Source organism: Metopolophium dirhodum, chromosome 4 (genome assembly GCF_019925205.1).
Source record: "Metopolophium dirhodum isolate CAU chromosome 4, ASM1992520v1, whole genome shotgun sequence".
Classification (NCBI taxonomy): domain Eukaryota; kingdom Metazoa; phylum Arthropoda; class Insecta; order Hemiptera; family Aphididae; genus Metopolophium; species Metopolophium dirhodum.
Window position 1 is genome coordinate 24,725,037 of NC_083563.1, and position 11,374 is coordinate 24,736,410.

The window sequence follows — 11,374 nt, forward strand, 5'->3', positions numbered from 1 at the left end:
ATGATACTATTCACCAGATACCTATATATATATATTTGGTATATTTAAACCAGTTAAAGTAAGTACTATGCTTAAAAATTATATATGGACTTATAAGACGTGTTTTTATTAATTTGGTTATGATAATATTGTTAGCCAATAGAGTGATGATCTTTTGTGGTGGGATATGCTGCTGATGATCGCCTAACTGTAATGCTGTCTGGTGTCAAGTAAAAAGAAAAACCTTTACCATTTATTTAGGTCTACACTCCAATTTGTATACATAATAATTAATAACTAAACATTAAAATATGAAATATACTAACAATAAATTATATTAAAAACTACACCGATGACATTTTATATTTGTTTTTAAATTGGACCGAAATGCCTAATACTATAAAAATATAAAAAAATACTAAAAAAACCCTTTATACTTATGCTATAAACATAATATCATGCAAATAATTGCATTCATAATATCCAATATATCTACCCTTTAAAAAAATTACCATCAACATATTATTGTGTATTTTATAATAAATTATACTTCAACCTATGTTTAGAATAAGTAATTAGTAATTACCTACACCCGAAATCGCATACCCATAATCGGTTATTATTAACATTAATATGGGTATGTAAAATATTACAAATTAAAAATACTCATACCTCGCTTGAAAATTAAAATATTGAAAAATCGCCAATGCATAAGAGTAATGTTCTTAGTTCAATGTTTGATTATAGGTCAATTCCCTCTAATATCAAAACTAACAGCACACTATTGAAACAAGTGAATGAAAATTTGCCATGTCGTACACTCACACGTGTGTGCGACGGAAACAAATGCATGGGTATCGTTCTCATAACTGATAACTTCTATGCAATCTTAATAAGTTCATTAGCAATCACATGACTATATACAAAATAATGTTACTTCATAATATTATAATTCCGTTAAATTGTTTTTATTTTCATGACTATAACTAAAGTGTAGTTCCTATACTATTTTATTAGGTAGCAATTTTACCAGTTAAAAAATAAAGATAATACCTACAACGTTTTATAATAATCAAGCAAAACTGTCGTACCTAGTTAAATGATATTAAAATACCCGTATAACAAAAAAATTATATGTTTATTTGTTGGTATTAATTTAAATTGGTTCATTACAACATTTTGGTATTAAATCGAGTCACTTGAATAATTTACTATTATAGGTAATGATTAATGATAATAATATGTGTATACTCATTCAAAAATATATTTATAATACAATTTTCAAACTATAATATAAGTGGTAAACTCGTTACCTCTAGCCAAAATGTTATCAATATATTATTGAATAAACGTGCAATATAATGACACGACTCGATGAAATGTGAAGGCCCCTATATTCTTTACATACATTGGTATTTTTATACGCTGTAAAATATATTTTTTTGCAAATCAATTTAAATAAAACATATCTATTTAATTTAAGAAATATATTAACAAGTAGGGATATCGTATTGTTAACTATAAATTGGTAGTATAATTAGAGCATATTAATTCATTTGAAATAAAACAATGTTGTGACTATAGTAAAACCTGAGACAGTGACCTACCCAGTATAATGAATTACGGGGATTAATAATAAATTAATAAATGTTTTTTGTACAAAAAAATTATAATATGTGTTTAGGAAATTCTAAAAATACTTTCAGGATTTACCTTCATTGGGTAAGTCAGTAAGTAATAACTGAATAATTATGTATAGGATTATTTCTAGTACAGCCGGCTCATGAAGTTATTTTGAATTATATAGATGTGTAGGCGAACATAAAATGTTCAATTCTTGCCCACAATATATTTTATCCTCGTGAATCTAATAATTAACTGCTGGCATGAAACGAGCGTTAAAAAATAATTATATTTTATGAATAATATATGGTACAAGGGCAATATATTTATTGAACCTTTAAATTTTAAAAATGCAAACTATTTGGACTTCAGCGCGTGTTCAATTTTTAAAAATAATTGATTAAACAAAAGTGTCATAATATTAAAAGTGAAATAACCTGTTGAAGGTTTTTTTTAGTGTTATATTGCTGGTTTCACGTAAAAATATTGCTCGTATTTAAAATTTAAAATAATAAGACATTCAATTCGATTGATTTGTTTTTACATTAATATTGTTAATCTCGAAATATAAATTATAAATAAATAAAAAAATATTGAAAATTTGACTTATAATATGTGTAAATCAATTATGCGATGAATGATAATATAGAAAAAAACTTCGAAAAAGTATTTTCGTAGAGATAGTTTAAAGATGTAAACATTATTCATAATTTATCAATTTCAAATATACAGATCCCATGATCAGTTCACCAGTTCAGGGTACGTTGCCGTAAGTAAGAACACAGTTCTATAACTTAGCTAATTATTACAGTCGACTCGACTCTGTTCCGATTGCACATGATGTGATAACAGTTGTTTAAAAATATAAAAACTTTTTATTATTTTTTTATAATATGGATATTATTATAATGAACGTCATGGAACGTTCTTGCTTCGTCTGATGTGATATCGGTGTTAAGCCATTCGAGTGCCAAAAAAAAAGGTAGGTTAGCACAGCACGATGACGCAAAGTTACGAAAAAATTAACACGTTTAACATTGCATTTTCCTTTGACCAAACGTGATGTACAACTGATAGTATAATGTATTTGAGCATTAGGAATTGTGTGTTTCAGTTCATGTCTCGTTCGAAACAGAAAATCGAAAATGTATCCAATGGTTCGTTTAATCATCGGCAGAATTACTAAAAAACTTAATTAACTTTTGTTTCGTATAAATATTATAAGTGATCGGTATATATATACCGGTGTATTATACACAGCATTTGGGAAATGATAATATTTTGTAAATATTTTAAAGAGTTTGAATAGTGAATATTTAACTAATAATATTTTATAAGTATTTTCTTCTCATTATAACAAAATATTGTACTATTTATGATTGCATAAAAATGTTGACTTAATATTTTTATAAAGTTTCCGTAAATTTTTCTTATAAAATATTTTCAAAAATATTAACGTCTTGGTCAAAGAATTTAAATAAAATATTTCATAATTATTTAACCAACTTTTTAAAATATTTTGTCAAATATTATTTTTTTGAAAGTATTTTTACCATAGGTGGGAAATATTTGTTTGCTGTGCAAGATATTATAACTGTTTGTTATTTTAATATTAATATTCGCAAAACGATTCCATTCCCGTCGATAATTGTATGTTACATATTGTGCTTAAATATAGTGCGAATGATTAAAATGTTTGAACTTAGTTACGATCGATCGATTATTCGATTATTATATTGTTATATTATCCAACCTAACCGATGATGGAATTTCATAACAAAGTTTTTAAAAGGCCAAATGACGAATCGGCTTTTTACCTTGAACATTTCTATTATTATATACTAAACCACACGGCTTATTCAGCAATTAGTTTAACTAATGGAAACACTCTGAAAGTTAAAATTATTTCTCGACTAGATATGAGAAAAACAAAAAGGTTTATAAAATCAGTCGTCGCGTATGACGATACTGCGAACGAGCATGATCGTCGATCAAAAATTGTGTTCGAGAATACAGATATAACGTATGTATAGTTGTGTTGGTCTGCACAAAAACTCATCTGTGATCGCTTTAGATATAATATAATATTATGTGCACTGCCCACACACCACGTCAAGTCAAATATGTTTGGAGACAAAATATGTCAACACTGTATTATTATTATTATAAACGAATGCAACTACTGAACGAACGCAAAACAACAGTACGGACTGTCACTGATTGGATAAACCATTAGCGGATAGAAAACCGAGCGATCCTTGAACAGAAACATTATTACCTATCGAATAATGTCTCTTCTGCGATGATTTATGTTTATAGTATCCTCGTTAGCATATTATTTTAATGTCCATCATTGTCCATATTATTATTATGTCGTGTCACTTATATTATGTACCTACCTAGGTACTTATTATTTTTCTGTAGAATATGATAATGCATTATATATTATTATTGTAGAAATCAATAATCGTTAGATTTTTATGGTATTATGTTATTCAAACTGCAGCGTGGCGTAGAATTTCGGTGACACTCGAAGGTCTTTGTACCGCTATTGTATTGTTTTAATTGTATATTATTTTAATAAAAACAAATCAATTTTATTTCACTCAACGATATAATATTATACACGTATGTACATAGCGATGATGATGATGACGAGACTGTTCGCAAATCGTTATAATAAGCTGAAACGTGTCCAAATAGTGACTATCTATACCGCGTACGATATGCAATGGGCGCAATGCAACACCACAGAGCGCAGATACATTGCCAAATTCACGAAAAAACACTGTGCACTCAGCTAGACCAATACTATATAATAGTATACTAAATAACTAAATAATGATAATGTGAAGTTGGTCTCTTCACTCTAGGGCATGCAGACTTCTGCGACGAATCGCGGATAGAATGGTGCCGGTCATCGCCTAGGCGGTGATCATAAATGTATGTGAATGCGGAGGAACATATTATTTTATTTTATTAGGACACAAATATTCCAATAATAGTATTTTAGACATGTCATCTGTAATAATAGCCAATATCGGACGAACGTCGTTTTGTCTCAATCGTGTCAGTTTTTTAATTGGTAATGCATTACCCACAAATCTGTGGAAAACCAGTGGTTCTATATTTTATCGTTTTGCTTGTCCGGTTACACATAAATATAACGGAGACAATGTCACATCAGTTTATCAAAAATCGTAAATATGAATTATATTACACACCGGTCGAGCGGGAACAAAAACACAGCCAAGTCTGCTGCCACGCCTTCGTGTTGTCAACCGCGATTGAAACATTTTTTTTTTTAAATATTTTACCGATCATCACTATGATAATATTATTATGTGAAAAACAAAGAGTTTCAAAATTTTAAAAGTTATTTAGACATTTTGAAAGTTTGTCTTTTGGAGTAGGACCCTTCCTCGGAGGTAGTACGACGAAAACAGTGACGTATGCAAAATTATTTCCTCCGTCGTCTGCAACGCCCATGCCGATATGTACCTATATACTGAGGATGACCGAATATTATTATTTTTTCTTCTTGTAATATAGCAATAATATTATAATATATTGTTATTGCGAGAGAGAGAACGAGTATGAGAGAGAGTGAGAGGGTGCGAATAATAGACGACGGGACAGAAAGATAAGCCGTGTCCGTCGACAAGGGCGTTATTATTAGACCGGCTTTGCCAGTGATTTTTTAGGCGGCACCCGGAGAGTCGTTTATTACGCGCGCCGTCACCCGTCGTCGTAGCCGAGTTGCCAAAAAAACAGCCTCAAGAGACGATGCCAAATCCCGCGGGCGGCGGCGATCTTCGTCCACTGTTTTCTCCGTCGTCTCCGAACGCTAAAGAAATAATAATAATAATAATAATTTTTATCATTATAATATTATCATAATATCTGGATATTGTTCGCTTGAAACACGTATCATGGGTACAGCGCAGAAAATTCGCGTTCCTAATACTGCAGTGGACTGTAAGGCTGTAATGCTGTAGGTTTATAGTAATCAATTATTGCTCATTACGGTGTTTTCTTTTCGGAACTTATTCGCATTGTCCACCGATCGCCGGAAAATCCGACCTAATTGGTGGTGTATTATTATTATAATAGTGGTATACCTATAGTATATAATTATCATTCCGAATCCGAACGGGGTATTGTATAGAATGTAGATACAATACGGTTGCGGTACATGTACGAAAGAACACTGTGCTCGTCCCTATATTATGCGAAAATCACGTACGACTGAAGTTATTGTGTGATTACATTATTATTAATTCAATAGCAAGGAGAGTAATATACAGTAAAAGTAAGTAAGAGTAAAACTACTTGCACTTTGGTAGTACATCTATAATAAAGGTTTTTATAGGACTTGATTTACAAAAAATAAACATCATCGTCCCAACTTGCGAGTGAGACTTTTCGATATTCTGGGACATGCTGTATGTGCCTATCGTCCGGCGGTCGGCCTTGAATCTCTTCTAATTTAAAATCCGTCGTCGCCACCACCATCGCCCATTGCCATTTTATTTTCATTTTCGATGTCTACATTACAACGGACGGACAGACGGTCGTCGGAAACCATGATGAATACAAGCTTATATGAGTTATATATTATGCTTTGAGGATGGTTGGTTATTGGTGACGGTGGTGACATACGGGTTGCTCAGTGACGTCAAAGTGTTTAATCACTTGGGTAAAAAAAAACATATTTTAACTTTTAAGATATTATATTAGCTTACTGTATACACATAATACACATCTACCTCAATATGCTTACATCATGAAAATCAAGAAAACGCGTCTGTGCAATTACGATTACTAGACTATAGTATAATATCTAGTATCTCACACAACTCATTGGAGGTGGTGTCGGTGTTCGTCACCACTGAATGGTAATATATTTTGACCACTTGGATAGTTTTAAATTAAGGACCTAAACAGTGAAACAAAAACAAAATTACTTCTTCCTAAGACAAATTGCACGAATAGTTCAAATATTCCATATATGAGTTTACAAAATAAATAAATGCTGGTACAAAGCCTTGTTTACAAATTTTAAAAGGGGCTTAGAAGGGCCGCATGTAAATTCCACCGATTTTCAGGTATTTGATTTTAGGGTCGGATTTATAATAAGATGTTAAATTAACTACTACATTTTTTGACTATAGGTAGTAAAAATAAATGTTAACTGCACTGGTACTAAATTAATGTAAATTCCATCGTTATTATAAAAAAAACCAAATTCAAATTTTTACGCATAATTATACTGAAATATATATACAGTAAAAAATAAATACATTTCAAACTAACTGCCAAAGTGTCAACTATGATTATTGATTAGATATAGTTTGGAAAATATAGTATTACGCTTTACCTACCTATATGTTCTATCAGAATGGAACGCCAACTTTAAAAATATATTTCGACCATAATACATGATCTACATAATAACAATAACAAAATTCAAACATTTAGGCAATATCAATGATAGTCTATATTTATGACACCGAACGCGATGTGTAAATCATTTTAGCCTTAAATTGAGAAAGAAAATGTGTGTCATTGTAATACAATTTACTAGCCAATGGACATAGCCGCTGAGACCTTATTAATAATTAAAAAAAAATTTAATTATAAGGGTTGAAATGAGTGATCAGTTTGACATTAAAATGATTTATGTAAAACTATACTCTTTTATCGTGTACGAAGTCCGATTAGATTAGATTAAATCCCGATGAACTTTTAGAGAAAAATATTTACCTACCTTTATAACATTTTTAGTGTAACTAAAATAGATTTTAAAATTTAAATATATGATAACAATGCCAACGCTGACATAGCTCATCGGTCTAATTATAAAACTTCTTAGCATACATTTATTATTCATTTTATAATCACGCAAAATGTTTAATGTATAAATAATTTTTAATACTACCATCAAATTAATATTAAGTCAGTTGATAAAAATAGAAGTCTTTCACTATGACACAATTCCAATACTCATATTATTATGTATTGAAAAACAAAACAGAAATTTTTTGGAAAATAAATATTTCGATGAATTGCAGTCGTATTACATATATACCGTATATATAATATATTATTTAGTCAGCTGTTCCATAGTATTAAACATTGAAACATATTGTGTAGGTATATTATGTTATGTTGTATATTATTACTATCGCAGTCGTAATAAACATAAACCAAGTTTAATATTAAAACTTTAAGGTGTACTGTCCATTATCTGTTTTCCTTCCAAAACGACACATTATTACATCCAGGATTTATAAATATTCGATTAGCTCAAAGTGTAAATACTGTGTACCGGTTTTCTTTAAAACGTATAAATAGATCGTTCTCATATACACATTACACATTTACACCTGAATCATAGATTATTTTTGAAAAGCACATATTATTATATTAATCAATGACAAATAAACGCAACTGAGTGGTAATAAAAGCTAATATAATGCATTATATACGATATACCTAATCCTGTAATAAGGATACTAATAATACGATTTAAATATATTAAATTAATCTAATTATAATTACTAGGTCTATGAAATACGTACTAACGAAAATTAACGAATATATTACTTTACATTATAGACTATGATATAAAGTTATAATAAATAGAAATATTTGATACACGTCATTCTTACCCAGACAGCAATTAATGTTTGACTAAAAATATTATCATTACAAAATGCTATCTGGGTATGTATTTGTGAGCTAATTTCACATATGTCAGATATGGGCAATCCGCCCTTTGGTTGATATAGCACTTGCCACTTGGTATGTTTTCGAATGTGACTCAAACTATACTAGGTCAGGGGTCGGCAACCTTTTGAGACGAAAGAGCCAAAAGTTACAAATTACAAAATTTCCCAGTTTTTAAAGAGCCGCTAAAAATGTTCGTTTCAATATTATAGTATTTGCTTATATTATATATATTAGATTTCTGATTTAAACTAAACGACTTTAAAGGTTAAGCACGAAATAATATCCATTCCTATAAAAACATACAAATATTTTTCGCACAGAACATGTTTGATATTTTTTATATAATGAAATAGTTAATTTTTGAGTATGGAACTGAAGAGCCGCGAGCTTTTATCGAAAGAGCCGCATGTAGCCCGCTATCTGCAGGTTTCCAACCCCTGTACTATGTATTTAAATTTTCCTGTTATCTTTAAGAACTATTTAAAATTTTCTTAAAATCAGTCGAATATTTTTTGAGTCCCTACATAAGTTACAAGTATACATTAATTTTTATACATAAAGGTTATAATATTATTATAAAAGTATCGTTTATTATTTTAAGATGTAACCATAACATCTTTCCACTCTATAAAAAAAAAATATATATTATTTTTGTGGGCCAAAACGAAATTCACGTGTGAGCTAACATAATACCCTATGGCCTATGACAAGCTATTGGAATTGAAAAATGATGCTATATGAATACTCTCAGGATTTCAAGATATGTGTGTGCACAATTTGGTGCCAATTGGTTCAGTATATTTTCGAAATATAAAAGTCCCATAAACGTAGGTATAATTATAATTTATATAATATATATTTATATATTATCCTCCTGAGGTCCATCACGGCGTATTTAAATTTTGTAGTACCACAAGCCCAATGTCTATTTCAATGGACATTATAAAACACATGTTTACCTTTCCAAATTATCACTAGTTTAAAGTTATATTGATGGAAGTATAGTATAAACATCAAAAATTGGCGGGCTTTTGTGGGGATAAGAAAAAATGTCCACTGTAGTGGGCAATGGGTTTGTAAAAATACAAAAATAAAATTAAGCTTGGGCGCTAAAGCAACAATAATAATTGTCCATTATAATGGCCATTGGGCCTCAGGAGGTTAAAATATATTATGTAGATATATATATATATATATAACTATAACGTAATTAGGGGTGTCCTAAAGCTCTATGGCGACTCGGCCATATTTGTTCAGTATATGATGTTAAATAGTGATTATAACTATTTAACTATAATAATTGTCCATGTAGAAAAAACAATATTTCACTATGAATGCATAAAAAACAACCATACGCTCGAATAAAAATCCATATAAAATATAAATAAAACGTTCACATATCATATAATGCGAATTTTTCATACCGGAATGCAATAATGTGTCGTTGTGGGAGTAAAACGAAAAATAACACACGTCTAAATATAAACGGGTTTACTGAGTAAAATATACGGAGGCAACCATATAGTAACGTCCTAATTTCACGCGGTGAAAAATTTACTTTTGTCTTAACATTATTTTTTATAGGTAGAGATATTTTATTAAAATATATTCCTCGGATCTTTTTTAATTCAATCGTTTTTATTTTCGATTGTTTAAATGATATTCACTTGTTGCGTCTTTTTACAAAATGTATTTATTCTGATATGCAAATTTTTTTATTTATACGCAATCAAATAATAGATAAAGCTAAAAAGTAAAAAATGATTTAAGGACTAAGGACTAATTTAACTTTATTTTATGAATAAGTGATTAAGTGAATATCGAATTTCTATAATATTCTAATGTTTCACATACTTGGAATAAGTATATTTATTTTAGTTGATTAATTGATGATAAAGATAATGTAATCTATTCTGTTTATGTTTACTGTTAGTTACTTTTAGAAAGTTTATTAAAATAAATTAAATTCACACTTCCCAAAAATTGACTATTTAGTGAAAAATTGAGCAAATATAAATATCGAAAAATATGTTATTATGTGAATTAGCGTGAGATACACATCGTATATCTTTTCATAACAGCATATCTTCAATTTAGTATGATATAGAATAAATAATTGATTAAAAGTTGTAAGATTAGTGTTTTTATCGGAATAAAAATAATATATTATGTTTAGATGGTAATGGATAATGGTTGTTTTCTTGGAATAAACTATGAACGTATTTACATTTACATATTACATATTATATTATCTAGAATAAATATTATGAGCAATACGTAAACTTTAAAAGTACATACCCATTAGCATACAAAGCGAGATCAGAGATTCTAAGACGCACGCTGATACAATTGTAGGTATACAAGATACACTGATTTATTAGAACTAAAAACTAATACATTTTACCATCCAGAAACTTAATAAACAAAATTATTTTCTTTACAAAATGTTGCATTTCGGTTTTGAAAATGAAATGAGTCTACCACATTTAAACAATTTTAAAAACGACATTGCATATGATTTTATTTATGTATTTATTTGTCATTTCTATTTTCATCAAAATATCGATGTTCTATTTATCGAAAAAAACCTATATATTATGCAAATGTTTACGATAATTTACGTAAATTGCAAAAGTTAAAAGTCAGTTCGATTTATAATACAAATATATAGGGCAAATAGACAATAAACATTATATATTTAGGTTTTATAATTATTAGGTAGTTCTCAATTTGTCATGAATTTGAGTGAAAAACAAAAATACCTAATAATAATATCATATGTATAAATATTGTTTTCAAAGTTGTTAAATACGATAAACAACTAATAAAAACAAGTGAAATTTATGATGGTATAAATATAAATCACGAGTGGACTACTACATCCTTTTACTGTACATCATCCAGCCAAAGTAGGTACGCAATAAACACCAAGTATATAATTAAAACATGATAATATAATATAATTTCTACATAATATGTAAGACTCGAGAAAAACAATTGCGTAATTTATTTTATTGTTCGCAGCGTCTTATAAAAA